Source organism: Panthera leo, chromosome B4 (assembly GCF_018350215.1).
Source record: "Panthera leo isolate Ple1 chromosome B4, P.leo_Ple1_pat1.1, whole genome shotgun sequence".
NCBI classification, from domain to species: Eukaryota; Metazoa; Chordata; class Mammalia; order Carnivora; family Felidae; genus Panthera; species Panthera leo.
The window spans coordinates 64,442,870-64,465,970 of NC_056685.1; the positions used below are offsets into that span (position 1 = coordinate 64,442,870).

The 23,101-nt window shown below is 38.3% G+C and overlaps 1 long non-coding RNA gene across 1 annotated transcript; it reads left to right on the forward strand.

The window, feature by feature from the left end:
- Nucleotides 1–1,092: 1,092 nt before the first annotated feature.
- On the forward strand, nucleotides 1,093–22,212 carry LOC122224421. The gene is made up of 2 exons (XR_006204779.1): nucleotides 1,093–2,202; nucleotides 22,132–22,212. It is a non-coding gene; the product is annotated as an uncharacterized LOC122224421 (long non-coding RNA).
- The last annotated feature ends 889 nt before the right edge of the window (nucleotides 22,213–23,101 follow it).

Sequence of the window (23,101 nt, forward strand, 5' to 3'; positions counted from 1 at the left end):
ATTTAGCCTGAGTTTGGAATAGTGGAGTTGCCATTTCCAAAAACAAGGAATGATGCAAGAGGAGCAGGTCTGGGGAGACGATCAAAAGTTGAGTTTTGGGAGCTTATGTTTGAGATAGTTGTTAAACATCAAAGCAGAGATGTTCAGTAGGAAACTCCATGGGAAAGAGGTTTTTCCTGAAGTTATACATATGGGCCATATCAGTAGATTATATTCATAACATGTTTTAAAACTTGGTATAGTTATTTTGCCCATTATTACTCTTCTCATATAGAATTTTCTTTGGTATTTTCATCTTTTTAAATCCAAGTAAACGTCAGAGTTACTTTGTTAAATTTATTTTCTAAAGTACGTTGGAAATTTTACTACTAGGTTATGTGGTAATTTGGGAAAGCTTGGCATCTTTAAAATAGATCTTTGTATTCAGCAACATACTAGGTTTTCCTTTACTCCTTCTGATAAGAGTTCATTCTTCCCCCCACCCAAGTAGTTCTCACATACTTCTTGATAATATTCCCGAGAATTGTATATTCATTGCCATTGTTAGGAAATCCCCTTTCATTGGTATTCTGATAGTTTTTTGCTCTTATAAAGGTATTATATTGATATATTTGGCTATTTCACTGAACTTCTGGTACTATAAATAATACCCTACTTGATTTCTCTGATTTTTCTCCAGGTAGAATCATATCATCTGCAAATAATTTTGTCTGGTTCCTTTCAATATTTGTGTCGTTTATATTCATGCCTGGAAGAGAACTCGTAAATTTAAGATAGGAGATAACTGTGGAGGTAATTAATATATCTACATCTAGTCACAGCTTACAAGTTTTGTTTTGTTTTCACCTTAGGCTTATCCTAATTATTTATTTGATTTTTTTTGATCTTTTAAAAATTTATTTCTTTTAAAAAAAAATTTTTTTTTAACATTTATTTATTTTTGAGACAGAGAGAGACAGAGCATGAACGGGGGAGGGTCAGAGAGAGGGAGACACAGAATCCGAAACAGGCTCCAGGCTCTGAGCTGTCAACACAGAGCCCGACGCGGGGCTCGAACTCACGGACCGTGAGATCATGACCTGAGCTGAAGTCAGATGCTTAACCGACCAAGCCACCCAGGCGCCCCTAAAAATTTATTTCTGATAGATTTTTGGAGTGATTTGAGTTTATCTGTTTTAGATTTGTGCATTACCTCTCATAGTGGGTTTTGGTGTGAAATAGTATTTGGTTTTCAGCCATTTTACTCCTTCAAGGACTTATTCTCTAATTCGTTGAGTACCACCCGTTCACGGAAAGCTCTTTTCCTGCTGAATCAGCATTTAACTTTTGTGGCTGCAGAAACAAACCTGTAGAGAGTACATAATGAAGAGATTTCCATCCCATAACTTGGTAAGGCTCTAATGGAAAATTTAAATTCAACAGCCATCCCTCCAACCTGAAATCCACAAATATAGTAAAAATGAATGTATACAAATTTTTAAAAAATGATTACATGCACATTTGTAAAACAACTGGTTTTGAAAACTTATTTTCAAACTAAGGTAGTTTTACAGATTTTGAAAGTCCTATTTGTTTAAAAAATCTAAATACAAAACCAGTTTTACTTCTCACGTGGATTGCAAATCAGAAAATGATTTGCTGCCACAGCATAGATTTCTAGAATGCTTTATCTTGAATTTTCAGGTTAAGTTTCAAGTGTTATTTTCTATTTGTCAAGTTAAGCCTCTTGTGACCTTTCTCCCTGAATGAGCAGTGGACACTATCTGAAATGTTAGGACTTTGAATCACCAGGAGTAGATTCTCGGAAAAGCTTTTAATTGGCCTGCATCGCCTTGTTTAAATAGCCAAACACCTGCTAGGCAAGCCCTTGCGCATGTGAGTGGCTATATGTTGCTTCCTTTAGGATTTGCAAGGCTGGAGCACAAAGACAGTGATTGTTACCCAATAAGCTGTAGTCACACACTTCTACCAATCGCCTTAGGAGGGCTGGTTACCATGGAATCCACCATCTGTTCACTCCCCGCTGGAATGTGATTATCCTTGCTGGGCTGGGAACTGGGAAGCGTGTGCTGTGTGAAATTATCTGCAATGGACTGGGTTAATGGGAAGCTAGATTTGGCTCGCTGGAAGAACAAATGAAGGGAGTTTTACTTAAACCATTTGTGACTTCTAATCAAGAGGAAAAAATTCAGCTTTTATAAGGTAAGTAAGCCTAGTACTGTGTATCCAGTTTGTACTACGTTTGGTGTGGGGCAGTATCTCCATGTGGTCCAAGGAAAGGGAGCTGTAAGCTCTTCTGGAACAAATCTCCAGCGTGTTACACACTTCTGTTGTATTGAATTTAAGCAGCTCAATTATGCCTACACAATATCCGGTCGGTGGGAAAATGAATTATTTTTTTAATCAGTTAAAATTTTTTGTGCCTGTGAAATTATGTTATGACCCCTGAAAGTGGCAAAGAGACAATCATTTTTAGCGGTTTCTAAGAGTGAATTACACCGATATTCTTTTTGAAATACGCCCATGGCTACAACGTGTTCTATGCCTGTTCGTCAAATGAGAAAATGTCTCAGGTCAGGGGCGTTTGTAGGTTATGATTTAATTAATAATTATTCTAACCTACATGACTGCCCTACCATTACTAGCTCATGTTTTGAAATGCGATGTTGATGCAGTTTTATTTTGCAATGCTTTTACACAAGTTTCAAGGGCCTGAGCATGTGGAAACAATGTGACAGTGCTTTAACGGCAGGCATGCAGGCACTGTGATAAGGGCAGGGGCAAAGCTCGGAGATCGGTTTCTTTTTCAAGGGCTTCCTTTGTTTTTCTGGTTCAACATCCCCTTAAAATGTGTGGTGCATATTGTAAGCAGTCGAAGGAGATTTTGGTGCTAACAAATGGATGACTGACATTTTTCTGTGTGGCTATAAGAGGTTGGTAGCTCAAACAAGGGAGTTCTCTGTCCTTTGTAAAGCAGCATTGTATCCCCTTCCCCAAAACAGTGCCCTAAAATATAAAAGTGAGAAACAAAAAGAGTGCTGTCTGTACTCTAGATACTCCTTTTGTGTTTTTCTGTCATTTAAACCATAGCACCAGGGCTCTGCGAGTCTGGCTAGGTCTGCCATTTTTATTTGATATAGGAAGGGTTGCAAAGAAAAGCTTTTTGCTTATGCAGCATGAGTCCTTTTAATTGCACTGTTTTGCTGTCATCTTAGACATTCATGTCAGTGGGTCACTGGCTGCCCAGAGAGCTAGGAAAGGTCATTGCTATTAGACCGAATCTTGTTTGGTTTTCTTTTTTAAATGATAGTATAAAATTAGATAACCTTGTGTTGGTCAAGGACTCCTGGTCTTACTTCAAGAACGGGATTTTAGGCCTGACTGCTAGTTATGGGTTCTTGGTATTAAGTGTAGTTGACTTTAAAATTCTTACATTCTTTTGCATTTACTGATCTATATACAGTATTATTGTTTTTACTATGAAAAATTAAATGAGATACATACTAGCTCTAAAAAGCATCTTTTTCAATAATTAACAGATGCCTGTCTGCCTGAAATTTTCCTTAGGAGCATGTGCAAGAAATTTTAAGCTAATCTTGTATTATTGGGGTGAAATTTTCACCCATAAAAACACCTACAAGCAATGTAAGTTGGGGGGGGATGAAATAATATAAAAGTGTCTGTTTTTAGGGTGTTCGTGTTGTTTTAGTTACTTTACCTTAAAAACCTAGAAGAGGCTTTGAGTAAATGAGTGTGAAGGGTTTGAGCCTCCATGTGCCTGGGGTGTGGTTACCTCAACCGGTGCGATGGGCTGGATAAATCTGTGCACTTCTCAAGTTCTCTAGTGTTTGTGAACGTCTTCACCATTTTTATTGTTACTGAGTTAAAGTTCTAAGACTGGTTTTCTTTAAGTGGGGATTCATGTCAGCGTTTTATGGGTGTTGGCAGGCACTTGGGTCATTTATTTTCACTTATAAGCATATGTGTTACTATCACCCCTTACTGGGTTTTTTGAGTAATAATTAATAAAGCCACGAGTGTGTTCAAATGTGTTGAAAATTCTCTTCTGCCAGCCACTGACAAGAAACTTAGGGCTGCACTTTCTAAATTACTGAAGAGGGGCTGGTGGCTGGGACACTCCCAGAGAACTTGAGATTCCTACCAGCACACCCGAAGGGCAGGGGTGCATGACCCCAGATCGCGAGGTCGCTCACAGGGCGGTGGTGTTTGGACCTGCTGTTTCTTATCACCGGGGCTGAGGTGTTTGCTTCCATTCATAAATGGTGTCCACAGTCTTGTGGTAATGAGTTCAGACTGTACTCCCTTCTTGGGTCTGCTGCCAAGCCTTGCCTTCTGGTTCTCACCGTCCTTGCCTGAGGGTGGGAAGAGGTGTGAGGTTTCCCTGATTTCTGCGCTACCTTCCAACTTTTCAAACTCTGATGGTGTGATGCTTTTCAGTCCTTCAGTATAGCTTAAGGTTTCACTAAATGGCAAGTTTATAACATTTGTTAGCCCCCATTTGCAGTTACTTCTTATAAAAGTATTAAATGGATGACGAATCGGAAACTCTGAATAAAGTGCTTGTTCTGATTCAAACCCATAACGGTCTGAATAGACAGCAAATCAACTCACTTCTGGTTCAGGGGCAGGCACGTCTTTCTGCTGCTTCCATAATATATGCTGGGATGCTGCTTGACTTCACCTCTATTTGGACAGGTAGACTACAGAGCTAATAAATAGCACTTAGATGCTTACATTTTTTCCTCCTTTATTTTATTGCCACATTCTTTCTAACTTCTCAACTGAGTCTCTTTGCTTTTGAAGTACAGGTTTAGAATCCATTCTTTGAAGTGAATTCTTTTGGGCCGTTTTGGCGCATTTGGGCCTTGAGCTGCCTCAGCTGATGGAACACTAGGGATTTGAAGTGGAAGAGAAACTGCAGAGGCTGTCATTACTGATGCTGTGTTCACATGTTTTCAGTGTTGAAGCTGTTTGCAGGTTACATGACATTTAAAAATAGATGTACTGAAGTTTTTCCTCTTTTATCCTCTCCAACAATCCCATACTGTCATGGTCTTAAGAAATGCATAGAATGAATTGATTTTATGCACCAGTAAAATTTTGTATTTGTGTTAGATATAGAACTACAGGATGGGAAGCCTCGAAAGTGGGTATGTGAATGATGTAAGGTCACCCAAAAGCCACGGCTCAAAAGTGGTTGCATTTGGCAGGATTTTTCTCTGAGTGTGCCATAGTTTTGATTATCAGCTGCTCTGCTTCTGAGATGCTTCCTCTTCTGTGCTTGTAACAGCTTCTGTGCTTCTGTAGAGTAAAAAGGCAAACTTTGTATGAATTGGGAATGAATGGGTCTATGGAGGCAGCAGCCCATCCTTGGAATGGTTTTGTGTGACCACTTCAGATCTGGGAATGGCTTTGATGGAGCTGTGTTGAGGGTGTCTAGCAATACCTTACTCTTAGAAAAGTTCCATATTTTACAAATAACCCCCACTCTGAGGCTAATTGTTCTTTTGTAACAAATGTGTTCAGTTACTGACTTCCCTTCTAAGGAGTTGTTTTCTTTCCTTCCTTCCTTTGCTTCCTCCTTCTCTGTTTAAATCCTGTGTTTTTATTTATTTATTCATTCATTCATTCATTCATACCAATTTTCTGGTCCTGTGTTCAGATTAATAAAGTCATGAGACAAGGTGTATTTCCATAAGGCAAACAGATGGAATATATTGGATTTTTTTGATCCCTAGTATATATTGCTAGATGTGTATTTGCACATACTTTCACATAATTTTCACATCTTGCCACCTATTTTGAGGATCTGTCATGATCATCTTGTTTTACAGCTCTCATTTTATAGAGAAGAATCTGAGGCCCATAAACATTAAGCCACATATCCAGGGTCACAAAACTCGGTTGCAGAAACAGCTAATGTTGAGCGTTACATGTTGAATGCAAAGATACAGGGTAAAATCAGCTAACTTCCTACGTTGTTAGCCTTATGAGGAGCAGAACATTGGGGTGTCACCCTAACATCTCACAGGTGCAATTTTCAGTATGCCCAGAGGAAGAGCAGCTTTGAAAGATGATTCCTTAGTAACCAAGGTCATAAGAAACAGGTACAGCTTTTTGAGAACTTTAGGCATTTAAATGAGAACTGTAACTTCCAAGCCAACTAGATGTTTGTGTTTTTTAGTTTGCATGTTCGCTTCCTCACATCCGTATCTGTAGCAGAAGGAAAGTAAGGATCGGAATGTTGCTTAGTGATTGTGGAGCCCAGAGCAGGTGGGGAAAGACAGCCTGAATGACAAATATAGTTCCACTCGAGGGCACACTTGTCGTCTGGATAGTATATTTCTGATGTGAGCTAATGCATCCTCTTTGAACATTGCTGGAGCCATAGAACCTGGGATTACTTACCTGGTCTTCCTTTCCTCAGCTTCCCACCACCCCAACCACTTGCTTCCCCTTGCCCAGAACCATCCTGCTGCCTATTGATTCTTTCTTTCTTTGTGTTACTGTCATCATTTTTAACTTTGCATTCAGTTATCAAACATTTATTGAGCACTTACTCTCTGCTAGGCAGTATTGCAAGTGTGGAGGATAGGGCACAGAACACAAAGGGCAAGGACTTTAGTGGAAAATAGTAGAGGGGGAGATAGATAATAAATAAATGAACAATGTTAATTTCAACTAGTGACGAGAATGTGAAGACAAAACCTTGATGTGTTGAGGGATTTTAGTGCAGCAAACTTCAGATTGGTTTATCAGGAAATGTTTATCTGGGGAGGTCTCATGAAGCTGAGACACAAATGATAAGAAGCCAGCCAGCATGGGGCGCCTGGGTTACTCAGTCATTTAAATGTCCGACTTCCGCTTGGGTCATGATCTCAGGGTTCGTGAGTTCGAGCCTCACTTCGGGCTCTGTGCTGATAGCTCAGAGCCTGGAGCCTGCCTGGGATTCTGTGTCTCCCTCTCTCTCTCTCTCTGCCTCTCGCCCACTCATGCTCTGTCTGTCTCTCTCTCTCAAGAATAAACATTAAAAAAAAATTTTTTTTTTAAATCCAGAACAATTCAGTGGAGTGGGGGTGTGTTATCCCCACTTCATTCAGGAGAAAATTGAGGAAAGCCTATCAGGATCATATCATGGTCATGTAGTGCTCCAAAAGCACACTGCATGTTGTCTTTTCCAAAGTCAGAGTTTACTTTGTTAGCATGGGAAGGCATTCAGTACAGTGGTTTAGAGCACAAGCAGCCTAGATTTTCTGCCATCTCTCATACTGGCTATGTGGAAGTTTCTAGGCAAGTTACTTAACTTCTTGAAACCCCTTCCCCCATTAGTTAGAACTTAGGGAATTATCATGAATATTAAAGGAGGTAATATTGAAAACCCCATTTAGTGCTAAACATGATGGTGATAGTTGTGATATTCTCTAAGAGGCATTGGTAATAATCCCATCAATGTTGAAATATTTGCTTCTGTTTAGCAGTGAAAGCCCAGGAGTACTTCTCTCTATAGAGTACATTTCTCTTTGATCTCTCCCATCATTCTCACCCCTCACATATATTCATTCATTCATCTCTCACATTCATTTATTCAGCAAACACTTTTGTTGTTTAAGAAAGGCTTTACTGAGTGATGCCTGGGTGGTCAGTCAGTTGAGCGTCTGACTTTGGCTCAGGTCATGATCTCACGGTTTGTGGGTTCAAGTTCTGCATTAGGCTCTGTGCTGACAGCTCAGAGCCTGGAGCCTGCTTCGGATTCTATGTCTCCCTCTCTCTCTCTGCCCTCCTCCACTTGCACTCTGTCTGTGTCTCTGTCTCTCAAAATTAAACATTTACAGAAATTAAAAAAATAAAAAAGACTTTATTGAGGTACAATTGACATAGAGCTGTACATATATACAACTTGAGGTTTGGAGATAAGTATACAGTTGTGAAATCGTTGCCACAATCTGTGCCATAAACATACCCATTACCTCCAAAAGAACGCTTTTTGCGTGCTCATTTGGCCTTGCTAGATTCTGGATGAAGAACTTGATTAGACATGGTCTGTGCTCACAGGTGCTCAGTCAATAATCTGTTAACCAATCTATTGCATTCATTGTGGTTGGTGATGGAGGAGGTATACCAGGGACAGAGGAGCAGATAATTGACCATGCAGGTGGAGTGGGCTGGGAATTCTGGTCTGAGGCAGCAAAAGCAGGGAGGCAGATAGGCCTAGAAAGCTGAGTGCAGAATGTGAGCTGAGGTAGGGTTGGGATTTGAGAGTGGAGGTCTTGGCTTGCGTAGAAGTTTTTACTCTATCCTGTAAAGAATGAAGAACTTTGAATAGTTTTAGATATTCTGAGAGTAGATCTTCAGTTTTGTAGTCTAGAAATATAACTGACAGTTTAAGTGATGGAAACACTGGAAGGAATAATATCCAAGACAGCCTAAATTGTTCTTTTGCATCTTTATCTTCATCATCTTCTTCATCCGAGGTGGGCAGAATTTTTCTCCTCCTATCATCGTCATCACAATATAGTTGTCACATCTTACTCTTGATATTTAGACACTAAAGTCAGCACAGAGTAAAACTTGCACAGAGCAAAAAAAAAAAAAAAAAAAAAAAAGTCCTTGAGAATTTGCTTAGGAAGGCATTGCTTTGGAGATCAACTCTTTCATTGAGTTTAACCTAGTGTGTGTTTTGTTTGTTCCCAGGTTTGGAAGAGATTGCTACTGCTTTGCTCTGGGTAGGAGATGAAATAATTACTTTGCTTGCATTTGAGGGCCATTCTGCATGAAATATGAGGGCTCAGCAGGTTCATGATCTCTATCTCACACCTACGACAGGGCACATGAGCATTGGGATCAAATTGCTCAAACAACTTAAGCTATGGAACCTGTGTTTGTGCTGCTTCTACATAGCTGTTTTCTATGTCTGCAAAGCACATTAGTTCAAGCAAGTTTAAATGCATTTACAGTACAATTACTGTTACTGCATTGTTCCAACTTTTAGTGCTTTTCTGTGTGTGTCAAACAATGCAAAGTGTATTCATCATCTCATTTAATCTTTTTTTTTCTTTTTTAAGTTTATTTATTTTGAGAGAGGGAGAACACAAGCGGGGGAAGGGCAGAGAGAGAGAATCCCAAGCAGGCTCCATGTGTCAGCTCAAATCCTGATACAGGGCTTGAACCCATGAACTGTAAGGTCTTGACTTGAGGCAAAATCAAGAGTTGGACACTTAACCAACTGAACCATCCAGGTGCCCCATCATTTCATTTAATCTTTAGCACACAGTTGAGATAAATGGAATTTATCCCCGTTGAACAAATAAAACTTGTTATGAGATAAATACTATTTTCAAGTTTGCTAATAATTAAATGATAAACTGGGGTTAAAACCCCAATCCATTTTGGCTTCAATCCTATATTCGTAGCTTTTATGCTCAGTTTTCTTTGACTAGAAAATTTAACCTAAGCAAAAACAAAAACAAAACAACCTAGGAGACTTAAATACTGCAATAGCTGAGGAGGTAGAGAAATAAGATTCCAAAGAGATGGAGAGAGAATTACTAAGTTTTACTATCTTTAAGAAGCCCATAGGTAGTGAGTAATTGTCAAAGAACATGAACAGGCATTTCCAAAAGAAAGAAACACAAATAACTAGTACATGAAAAGAAAGTTTTATATAACTGGCAATCAAAGAAATACACAAAATAAATATTCCTTTATTGCACTGGCAAAAATTTCCTGAATGGTTGTATTTTGGATTGGCACCCTTATTTATTTCAGATGACAGTGTCACTTCAGATGAAAGTGTAAATTGATAAAACTTTTTGGAAAATAATTTGATAATATGCATTATCTTAGGGAACATTTTGTTACAAAGGGTAGAAGAATCCCACTCTAACTTAAAAAAGGGTTGTATAGAAACAAGGCACAGTACACTTATCCAGGCCTCAGAGGAGCCTGGAGCCAACATACTTACACTTTATCTCCCTCAGATGACCTCTTCTGCATCTCTGGATGGCGGAAAGCAGGGCCACCCCAAGTCTAGATTATACCACTTTCTAGGCCCAGTGCCCAGCAGAAACAAAGTCCCAACTACTGATGCCTTGGAGAGAGACTCTGATGGTAAATTCTGGGTTGGCACTTACCCATGGTCCCATCAGATGTGGTTGTGGAACACAGAGGTCATTTGACTTATCAACCTATTCAGAATGTCCTGTGAAGCAGAAACTCTGAAATGGGAGTAAAGCAAGCGAGAACACACCTGGTACGTGTATCATTAGTGCTAAAAATATTCGTATTCTTTGATCCCACAGTCCCAGTTTTAGAAATCTACCAGTAGTTAAGTTACCTAGTGATTCTGTGAATGATTTATCACATCACGTCAGGTGCTCCTGTGGAATGGAGAGAAATGGGAAACTACAGGTATGTTCCACAACAGGGAAATGGCTACATGAATTATGACCTAGTCATGAGATTGTATGTTGTACAAATATTAAAAGCCTGTTTTCAAAAAAATGTAGAACAGTGCTCACAATGAAACACAGTATGCATACATGTTGTATATGCTGTGCTGAGTTGCGTTTTATATAATACATAGAAAAAAATACTAAAGAATTAACCCCAAACACAGACTTGTTTGTTGCTGTTAGATTTTAGAATCACTTTTGTTTTATTTACAACTTGTCTGTAGATTTTAATTTTTAATTTTTTTTTTTAAGATTTTATTTTTAAGTAATCTGTACACCCATTGTGGAACCTGAAATCAAGAGTTGCACGCTCTACCAACTGAGCCAGCCAGGCACCTCTTGTCTGTAGATTTTAAATAATTAACAATGGCCTTATAATTAAAAATAAACTAATATAAAATTACTCAAATTATAATCTGGTAGAGAAGATAAACCTGTCCTAAGTAAAATAATAGTAGCTAACATAACTATTATTTTGTGTTTGGATGGTGCAATAAAAACTTAAGGATGGATGTCCTAATAATTTGACTTTTTATGAGTGGAATAGTGTATTTAAGAGCCATTTTCTTATCAATGGTGGTATTCAAATAGTAATCAGAAATGTAGAGAAGACTTGTCTGTTGTGTAGTAAGAATTAGATGACATCTAAAGTCCTTTCCAACCCCAGTGTTCTGTTAGAGAAACAGGTTTATTTTGGAGTGATTGTTTTAAAAAAAAGTTCATAATGTTAGGGGAAGATACACAAGGCAAGTAGCTTTTGTGAAAGAGATGTGAAATTCTTCTATAGGAGATGTCACAGTGTGGGATTAATAAGGAGGCAGTGAATTTGAGTCAGATCTTGAAGGATGTGATAGGGATCAGATAATGTGTTGGAAATAATCTGAAGGTCTGCTAATGATTGATTCTAAGGCAGTTTGGACTTGGCCATTTATGGATAAGGGATAGTAACCAAATTGACTCGGTGAATGGTAGAGGCATTTTCCTTGTTCATCTTCTAGTGAGATGAGTGAAGTGGTGCAAAACTTAAATTGAACAAGAGAACAAAGTCAAGCCAGTCTGCTTGTTTGGGGGTTTAACTATGTTCTGGAAAGAAAACTTCAGGATGATTGACCTTGATGTTTATGTTTTGGTAGTTATGTTAAATTATGGCAATAATACATTAACAGCTACACTATAAATTCAACCTGCTTGCTTAACTGTCAGACATTAAATTTTTTTAAAAATTTTTTTAACATTTATTTTTGAGAGACAGAGCATGAGCAGGGAAGGGGCAGAGAGAGAGAGAGAGAGAGACAGAATCTGAGGCAGGCTCCAGGTTCTGAGCTGTCAGCACAGAGCCCACTGCGGGGCTTGAACTCACAACTGTGAGATCATGACCTGAGCCAAAGTTGGATGCTTAACCGACTGAGCCACCCAGGTGCCCCGACATTAAAATTTTTTGAAACGACACACAACTACTCAGGAAACGAGGACCTTCAATTCTACTGGTGTGTGTATGTGTGTGTAGTCGTCTTTTTGCCAAAGGTAATAATGAAGATATGTTCTTTCTGTGCATTAGAAAAAGGTGTAGCTCCCAGGCATCTGGGTTGGTCAGTTGGTTGAGCATCTGACTTCAGCTCAGGTCATGATCTCACAGTTTCTGAGTTCGAGCCCCATATCTGGCTCACTGCTGTCAGCACAGAGCCCCCTTCCGTTCTCTGTCCCCCTCTCTCTGCCCCTCCCCTGCTCACACACTCTTTCAAAAATGAATAAATATTAAAAAAAAAAAAAAAAAAAGAAAGGTGTAGCTCCCTTAAAGAGTAAGCTGATCTCAGGGTTGGCAGTGTAGCATTTTCTATAAAGCTAGTTTTCCCTCCTTTTTTAAAAAAATTAATTTATTTTTAGAGAGAATGAGAGAGAGAAAACATGAACAGGGAAGGGGCAGAGAGAGAGAGAGGGGGACAGAGAATCTCAACCCGACTCCATGCTGACTGCACAAACCCTGTCTCAGGAACCATGAGATTATGACATGAGCCAAAATCAAGATTCGGACACTTAACTGACTGAGCCACCCAGGCGCCCCTTGTTTTCCCTCTTTAAAAAATTGGAAGAGGCACCTGGGTGGCTCAGTTGGTTAAACAGCTGACTCATGGTTTGGACTCAGGTCATGAAATCAGGTTCATGAGTTTGAGCCTCATGTTGAGCCCCACATCGGGCTCAGCACTGACAGTGCGGAGCCTGCTTGGGATTCTCTCTCTCTCCCTCTCTCTCTGCCCTTCCCCTGCTCACGCTCTCTCTCAAAATAAATAAATAAAACTTTTAAAGAATTGAAATAGGTATAAAATTATTGCTGTAAAATGATCACTAGTATATCTGTTCCTTAATTTATTTTTCTTCTTTCTGATTATTGTATACATTGAGTCTCTTCTGTGATGATTGACAACTTCTAGGCCAATTCTGATGAGCACAGTCTCAACTCATGGTCATGGCCACTTTGAGGGCTCTATGGAATGGAGTGTTTATGACTTTGAGCTCATTTAGCTTCAGACTTAAGGTGTCTGATGGTGCTACAACATTTGGCACTCCTTTTCCAAATTAGTATTCCCATTCCCTGTTTGAGTTTGTCATTGCCTTTTTATCATAGAAAATTGTCAAGGAAGTAGTGTCTTTCCTCAGAAGAACCAGGTCTGTATCTGGAGTACTAGCCACTAGCTAATTCAATAGTTTGACTACCTGAAATGCAGTAGCTTTGAAAAAGGCTGTTTTAATATCTATATTTATGCAAAAATGTCTAAAATTTACCCAACCATGAAGTTTGTTATATATTTCAGCAATAAAATACTGAAGCAGTGTGAGTATTGAGGCAAGAAATGGCTATACATTGTACAGGCTTTGTTTTAAACAGAAAAAAAATACTTTTAGTGTTACTTGTGCTCCTTTAAGACACCGCTCAACTACCAGTCTTCCAGTAAACTTTTCTTTCGAGCTGCATTTCTCTCCTCTGGGCTCCTGAAGCACCTTGTGGTTAGATCTGTCAGCACCATATTTTGCAATTGACCGTTATCTTGCTTCTCTACCCAACTGACTGATTTCCTGAGGCCAGGAATTATTTTACTCATTTTAATCCCCAGCTTTTCGCTCAGCACAGAACCCATGCTTACACTTCGATTGTTGAACTGAGCTAAAACTAATGAAAAAAAATGTTAGGTAAAGGAATTTACCCAAGTGACCAGTGACAGTTGTGTGTTGCCATTTCATTGACTGGAAGATAAGGAGAGGTCTTCCCTCATAGGATTAGAATAGTCACTACGTCACCTGGCTCTCATATCTCTACTCCTGGAAAGAGCCCTACCCCAACAAAGAGAACTAAGCAAATCCTCCTCAAATCTCAGATGGTTCTGGATGCATTCATGTCTGTCCCTGGCTAAACTGGGTGCTGCTGGAGGTCATGGATTTTGTTGATCAAATTTATGCTCACAGGTGCTTAAAGCCCAGGATACTGAAAGTGTTAAATAGAGCATCCAATGGAAGAGATGAGGAGAAGAATCAGTCTTACCCAGAAGTCTTCGAAGTGTTGGAAGAATCACTGGTCTCCTTTCTGCCCATGGAATTTTAGGCATGGCTGGTTAAAAAAGACCGGGATTACATTAAGTTATATAATTGTGATGATTACATATGTTAGATAATGTAATGGAATTCTGGTAATACTGGGTGACAAATCATCATAAGCATCATATTTGTAGATTATGTAATGACACAGTACTTAAACAAGTTTGCAGACTAAAGCCCTTTATATCCTTTTCTTTTACAAAAAAAAAAACAAAACACAAATGTTCCCCATTTGCTAATCCTCCATGTGAAGAGAAGTGTCTGTACATATTTAGCAAGTTCTTACCTAGCAGATATATTTGAAAAACTAAGCACAACCTGTCCTTCTGAGGTAAGGGTAACATTTGAATGAGTGAGAAAGTAACTGCAATCAGCAAAGGGAAAAAGTACGTGATGGACAGAGCATTTTTGGAGGGACTCTTTGGAAATATTTCCATTATTGTGTCCTCAGCAAGATAGATATTAGTGCGTCTTTTATTTATTTTATTTACTTAAAAAAACTATTTCTGGTGTGCGTGGGTGGTTAAGTATCCAACTCTTGGTTTTGGCTCAGGTCATGATCTCACGATTGTGGGATCGAGCCCTGTGTCGGGCTGTTTGGGATTCTCTTTCTCTCTCCCGCTGCCCTTCTGCCCTGGTCACGTTCTATCTCTGTCCCTCTCTAAAATAAAAACAAAAAATAACTATTTCTGCATACCAATTCAGACTTAAATACAAGATCCTTTTTGCCTTATTTTAAAATCTTTGAGATAGTTATAGTAGGGTTTAGACCAAATTAAAAAAAAAAAAACAAAAAAACAGTAACACTTTCCAAGACATCAAGGCAGATAGAAATATACTAGAAGAATTTCAAGGAAAACTTTTGCATAATTGGTAGATGGATTTAAAAATGTATATCATGATTTAGTAAGTGCAGCTAATGATGTAGTTCTTCCTTTTAAAACAATGAATTTTTCTCAGCTAGAAATAACCATTAAAACCACATATGGAAGTACACTGACTTAGATCTGCTCTTTCAAATGGCTATACCATGAACTATTTAACCAAGATTTTAAAAAACAAAGCAGATTGAATCACACTGATCCCTCAAAAATAGTATTTTGTCTGTACCTCACACCATATTAAGTTCTATTTTAGTATTTCACAGTATGTATTTTAGTGCAACAATACTTGTATTTAATGCATTTAACTTATGCATATATACATGCATCCATGCATCCATACATACTTGGAGGTGCAATGCCCAGTTTTCATACTGAGAGGGATGTGCCATCAAAAAGTTTGGAGATCATTGTTCTAGCAAGCCCTCCTTGACCTTCCTACACCTGTTGCAGTAACAGGGCCCCCAGCCAAACTTGTCAGTCACCATTTTACTTGTCTGCTCTCTCTTTGACTCCTTGGAAGGGATTATTAATTGAGATTGTATTAAGTGTTTGATACTGTGTGCAGAGGACCTATAGAAATGAATGGGACAGTCATGGCCCTTGCTTTCCAGAGGCTTTGAGAATAGTAGGGAAGACAAATGCTAAACAAGGAGGACATTGCATGAACTTTCATTTAATTACGTTTGTAAATAAGTGTTCAAAGGAAACCTGCAGGGGGAAGTGAGACCTGACCATATGAAAGACCTTGAGGTCATAGGAACTGAAAAGAATAGTGCAGTTGAAAGAAAATGAGATTCCACTGAAAGTGATCATCAGGACTTTCTAAAAAATTCCCAAGTACTTAGCAGTGTGCCATGTATACTGTATGGAGTCCCACGTAGGGGCTTAATAATTCCTTGTGAATGAATGGATAAAACAATTTCAGAACAAACCTCAAATCAGTGGCTCAAAGTTTTATTTGATCCACACAATGTTTTTGAGCTTTGACATTTAAAAACAATAATTCTCCAATTTGCCACAAGTAAATAATTCATACTGTTGTAGACTGGTATCCTTACCCATTTGTGTTATGTGCCCAGATGCTAAATACATTAGTCTTTGTTACCCTGTGTAGAAGATAAAGATTATGCCATACCCCATAGACAGTGAACTGTTTACTAATATGAGATTATTTGAGTTTTAGTGATTAATGTACAAACTAAGTGTTATGTCTTAAAGACTTATATGGATATTTTATCCTTAGTATAATACTGAAAATCTGTTTCAGCATTATTGGTAAAATTCACAATATATAGATTGCTAGGATAATGATTTTAAAATTTCAAGCAAGTACATTTATAATTTATCATGTACCCATTCATCAGTTTAAGGCCCATATGATGGAAATTGGCTGTTTTTTTTTTTTAAGTTCTCTTTTTATCCTTGATCTTATTTCCTACCACAAACATAATAACTTAGAAAAAGTTATCTGAAAGCTTACTAAAATTTGGAATGACTAATATCCTATTTTTCTTTCTTTGGACTTTTCTTTATTTCTGTAATATATCCCTGTGATTGCATCAAAAAGCAAACTGCATGTTTAAGTGTGTCATTATCTGTGGGATAAAAGGGAAGAAATAAGTAGAATGGCTGATTTGTAGACGGGATGGTGATGGTTATATTTAGGTTATCTTTTCTTTCCATATTCTGAGTTTGTCCTGTAAGAATATTTGGGCCAACACAAAAGGCTAGGCAGCTGCTGTTACACCATCACGCTATGCATAAGGGTCTTGAAGAAAGGAAGACAAGTAATTAAAGGAAATCTGGATGAGGCAGCGAGGCAGCTGATGAAAAAGAGAGAGAAACAAAAGCCCTCCCTCTTTTCTCCCAAGTTAGTAGCAAGTAACTGGCTGTACTTTACCCTTTATCTGACCTGCCAAGGGCAAAGCCTAAGTTTTATTTTCTTAAAGCCTCAGAGGAGCCTTTTCTGGAAGCTGCATGACTATTTCAAAGTTGGAAAAAATAATAGTTAGGTTCCTGTGGAAATTTATGAAAAGAAAACATTTTTTTTTTTACTTCCTTCTCAAAACCGGTGATTGATAGAGGGAACATGGTTTGGGAACATATTTTGAAAGCAACGTGGCAAGGAATGAGGCTAGAAAGGTAAGCAGGGGACAGAGCCTTAAGGCATTATGTGGAGTTTGGATTCGTTCTGAGGGCAGTAAGCAGCCATTGAGGATATCAGCTGGGAAGTGATGAACAGTCCTGCCCGCCGCAGTGAAGTTTGCAAATCTGCCACATGTCTCCTCACTATGCAGCCTGAAATAAGGTGCTTTCCCTCCTTTGCTGCCTAATAAGATCTCATTTACCCTTCAAGGTTAAGTTCAGTCTTCCCTTCTCCAGTGTAAGGGGTAGCTTACAGGTATATGGGAATGAGAGCATGAAGCTGAGAGACAGGTTGGTACTGGAAAAGGTGTTTTATAATCTTCTGCATAGGGGAGGAGCTGTAGCCTTCAAGTGGGTCAGTTGTCCCGAATAGATACTCAAGAAAGTAGAATGCAGAGGCACAGTCAGGCAGTGGAGAGTCTATGAAAGGGACTTCATAAGCATCAACAAAGAGATTGGCCAAAGCAGAAATAGGCTGGCTGAGGTTGGGTGTCATAAATTCATGGTGGAAAATGTCCTAGTTGCAATAATTTTTTATTGTCATAAAATATACATAAAACTTACCATTTTGCTGTTTTTAAGTGTACAGTTCTATGGCATTAATACATTCACGTTGTTCTACCACTGTCTCCACTTAAGCCATTTCTAGAACTTTTTCATCTTCCCTAACAGAAATTCTATATCCTTTAAAATAGTTGTGGTGGTATTTTGTTCACACCAAATGGCAGCCTCCAAACCAGAGCCCTACAGGTGGACAGTGTTGTGGTGTGTACAGGTGAAGGACAAGAAACTGCTAGAGAAAGCATTTGTAAAGAGTGACTCTGTGAGGTGGGTGAGGCAGGGGGACTGTGATGGGGAGGGAGGAGGAGAGAAGAGAAATGGACATGTATCGTGTGTCCAGCATCATAGTAAGTGCTGTGTGTATATTCTTTAATGAAGCTATTAGGACAGCTAAGAATAGGTTCATTCAAGAGTTTAGAGTAGGAACAGGAGGAATCCAGGTGGTGACAGGATGATGATTGTGGAATTTGAAATCTCAGAATTAACTTCTTGCTGAAGTGAATGTGATTTCCTAAAGGAAACACATACATAGCTCTTCCAGTGTAGGGTCGTTACCTGGCATTGTTCAAGTGGAATCCAGAGAAGTTGTGCAAGAATAATAATGGTCATAATTAAAGAAGAAGCACTGTATTTATCCATTAACTTTGTTGCTCCTTTGAATTTAGATCATATCAGTTACCTGGGATTAGTACAAAGGCTGAATTAGATAAAAAGCATGCCAGATGTGAAGGTGGACTATAATGAGTGGGGGAAATGCTACAAGAGAGACACATCACCAACTTCAAGTGTGTGTACTGCTGAATCGTGTGTGTGAACATGTAAAGTGAGTGTTGTGACACAGGAAACACATACCAAGAAAATCAGACAGGTTATAACTTGAGATATGCAGATCAATTCCATAACTTAGGTTAGAAAAGAGTGTTTTTATTCTCTAGGATTGTGTATTTTTTATTAGAGAATTATTAATGTCGGATGACATTGCAGACATATTGCAGATTTCTCTCCTATATATCTAAAGTATACAAGCTGTCCCTATCCACACACCATAAGAAAGATGTATAGCTCTCGCTGGGCAGCCAGAGTGGAAGAGAAACAGAATTGAATTAGAAGCCAGAATGGGCAGCAGTGTAACCAAGGCTTATATTATCTATCATCCATCCAGAAACTCTGGTTTGAGGGGTCCTTAGTACTGTGTGGTTGGGACTCTAACTGAACGTCTAACTACAGAATTAACATAAAACATTTCTATTAAATATTTTTTAAAAGAATAACAATTCAGGGATAATAGTCTTGCTTTGAAGATCTGTATAAAAATAATTTGGTACAAAAATATTTAAGCAACAAACAGCATTTACCTGGAATGTATTCAAGAATTTTTAGGACTTCATTAAGGCTCACAGACGTGCAGAATGGAAATTAGGCATCAGTTGGTTGACTTTTTAAATTAAAGTGTGTGTTTTTTTAGGTCAATGAGGTAATCACTTTAGTATCAAATTGTTACTTGATTTTATTAGATTGTTATTAGAAAACTAAAGAGTGCAAAATGGGTTAAGATTCAGGTTAGTTTTATTCTGTGAAAATGGAGGTTGCCTCTCAGTTAAATAACATTGGAGAGTGAGGATTTTGCTCCTTAGTTGATAACTGAAAGTCATAAATACTTCCGTTTTCTTACTCCTTGTTGTATCTGAACAAAGTGAAATACTAGCATTCACTTGTTATAACTGTCTTGTTATTTATTGCCAAAACGTAGTAAATAATTATTAAAGTCACTTTTGGCATTAGTCCACAGACGTTTTCAAGTATACGACAGATGGTGTGCCAGGTAGCTTTAAAAACAAATGCTAGGTCAGACAACTTAATCCACCACCTTTTTAAAAAACATTGCAGATTAATAAATTTTAGTTGAGAAAGCACAAGCCGTGTGGTAACATTTTTGTCTTAGATCACTTCCATTAGAAATGGTAAGCTATAGAAAGTTGTAGAGATAGCCTTTAACACAAAAAGTAAATGAAGTTCAACAAATGGTTATGAAATACAGTATTATGTGAATGTCTGACAGACCTTTCTAAGTCCTTCTTCAACAATTTGTGAAGAATAACCTCTCTGTAAGGAGGAGAAGCATAGGAGCAGAATGCCGGCCCGTGAAGTCTTCCGTGCATAAGGCATTTGGTGAATAACTGTGAGTTGTTTAACATTGATTTTAGGTATTTTCGGGGCTATGATATATATGACAAATAATCTTATTAAATTACCTATTTCCTAAACATTTATTTGAAAGTTCCCTTTAAATGTATTATCATAAACTTCAATTTTCCCAGAGGGACTCTATGTGGGAAACTAATTAGGTCACTTCTGAGTTTAAGATTTTTAAAAATCAGGGGCGCCTAGGTGGCCCAGTCAGTTAAGCGTCCAAGTCTTGATTTCAGCTTAGGTCATGATCTCACACTGGGACCTGAGATCGAGCCTTAAATCTCTCTCTACCTCTCCCTCTGCCCCTCCCTGACTTGTGCAGGCTCTCACTTTCTCATTCTCTCTTGCTCTGTCTCAAAAAATAAGAAATAAAAGGGAAAAAAAGATTTTTAAATGAATAAAATGAACCAGTGATGATCTCTACTACTGATGAGAAAGGCAATGAATGTACCAAAATGATTTGGTTTTGAGTTTACACTAAGACTATGCATTTCATACCCTTTTGCTTTCTTAAAGAATATATTGCTTTATTTGCTCCTTAATTTTTAAAACTAAGGGATAATTTGTGCACAACATAATTAACCCTCCTTAGGGTATAATTATGAGTTTTGACAAATGCATACAGTTATGTAACCAGCACTGCAATGAAGATCTAGAACAGTCCTATCTCCAAATATTCCATCATGCCCTTTTGTAATCAGCCAGTTTGTTCCCATACTACCTGCTGCTTCAGACTTACTCTGTCCCTGTAGGCTTGCCTTTTCCAGAATGTCATAAGGAATCATATATATGTAGCCTCTAAGTTAGCTTCTTTCTTTTTGTTTTTGTTTAAATTCTAGTTAGTTCACATATAGTGTAATATTGGTTTCAGGAGTAAAATTTAGTGATTCGGCACTTATATAACACCCAGTGCTCATCACAAATGCCTTCCTTAGTCTCCATCACCCACTTAGCCCATCCCTCACCCACCTCCCCTTGAGCAACCCTCAGTTTGCTCTCTATGTTAATAGTCTCTTATGGTTTGCCTCCCTCTCTCTTTTTTCCCCTTCCTTCCCCTGTTTTGTTTCTTAAATTCCACATATGATGAAATCCTATGTTACTTGTCTTTCTCTGACTGACTTATTTTGCTTAGCATAATACGTTCTAGCTTCATCCACATCATTGCAGATGGCAAGATTTCATTCCTTTTGATGGCTGGGTAATTTTCCAGTGTGTGTGTGTGTGTGTGTGTGTGTGTGTGTGTGTGTACGCATATACATACATACACACCACATCTTCTGTATCCATTCATCAGTTGATGGACGTTGGGCTCTTTCTATAATTTGCCTATTGTTGATAATGCTGCTGTAAACATCAGAGGTACTCCTTGAAGGTACCCCTTTGAATCAGTATTTTTGTATCCTTTGAGTAAATACCTACTAGTGCAATTGCTACATCGTGGTGCTAGTTCTATTTTTATATTTGGCTTCTTTCTAAGGCACATGCGTCCTTAGTTCATTCCTTCTTATCGCTGAATGTTAGACCATTGCATGGATTTATCGCAGTTTGTTTATCCATTCACTAATTGAAGGATGATTGGGTGTTTCCAGCTTTTGGTGACTATGAGTAAAGCCCCTGTAAACATTCATGTGCAGGTTTTTGTGTGAATGTAAGTATTCATTTCACTTGGGCAAGTACCTAGGAGTGTGATTGCTGGGTCACATGGAAGTGCATGTTTAACTTTGTAAGAAACTGCCCTGGCTATTATTAGGGAGCTTAGAATTTAGTTACAAGTTTGTGGTAGATGCTTGTTGGGATGAGAACTGGGTGTTATATGTAAGTGATGGATCACTAAATTCTACACCTGAAGCCAATTTTACCATTTATGTTAACTAGAATTTAAAACAAAAATGTGAAGTAAAAAAAAATAAATAAAATTTCTTCTGGATTAAAAAGAAAACAAGTTTACGGTTTGATGCTGAATATAATTGCAGATTATCCGCTTGTGGCCAGTGAGAGTCAATAGTAGTAGTTATACTTTATTATCACTTGAGTTTACACTAAGTTATACTTTATTATCACTTACTAGCTACAAATCATGTTTCTATAAAAATTCAAAAGTGGATTCCATTATATCTTAATTTATTGTACAAAAGTGAATTTAACTTCTTAAAGGTTGTTGTTTTACTAGTGTTATTGGCCAAGTTTTTTAACCTCTTGAACCTAGTTTTCTCTTCTACAAAATGGCAATTACTATTTCCTCCCTGACCTGAATTATTCCTCTATAGTGATAACTCATTTTTGCCTTACAGTGAGGATTTAATGACGTGCTGCATGGAAGGTGCTCAGCAGCCCCTGGCACAAAAGTAAATGTTAAGTATAAAAAAAAAAAAAGAAAGAAAAGGTATTTATTTGTTTGACAACCAAACCTGAATTTATAATTTAAACATTGCTATCAAAGCTCAGAAAGCACATCAACTGGAGCATTTTTATGACAGGGAAACATTCTGTTTTTTACATTACTGAAATTTGCCAAGTCTAAGTGGTCTTGGAATCCAATATAGACCGTTTTCCTGCCACTGTGAAATTCAAACACATGGGTGGAGTTTGCAAAGGAACTAAAAGACAATTCCGATTTCTTCTTTCTTGGACTCCTTTTCTTAATGTTTCAAATTATCCCTTCTTTTTAGATGAGTTTTAAAACCTATTCATGGCCTAATATGTAAGTAGATTTCTTTTATTCAGAATTACTAAGTTGATAACCACTCCCTTCCCGGTGAGCAGGTGGAAGTTATTGTTCCACAGCCCCTCAGACCTCATCCTGGGTATTGCCCTCCTGCCATTGACATCAAGCAGTTCTAAGCAGATGCAAGTGAGCCAGGGCTTTAGGCCCTCAGTGAATGAGGCAAGACTCCAAACAGGCAAATTCTTGCCCTAGTACTTCTCCTAGGGTGGTCCTTGAAGTGCAGTGCCAGATCAGTAGCGTTCCTGTCACTTGGGAGCTTGTTAAAAATGTAAATTCTGGGGTCCACCACAGACTGAATTCAGTTGCGGAGATGGGACTAGACAATCTGTATTTTATTATTTTTTTTAATGGTTATTTTTTTATTGAGAGAGAGCATGAGCACAAGAGGGGCGGCGGGGGGGGGGCGGTGCGGAGAGTGGATAGAGGATCTGAAGCAGTCTCTGTGCTAACAGCAGAGAGCCTAACATGGGGCTTAAACTCACAAACCATGAGATCATGGCCTGAGCTGAAGGTGGATGCTTAACTATCTGAGCCAC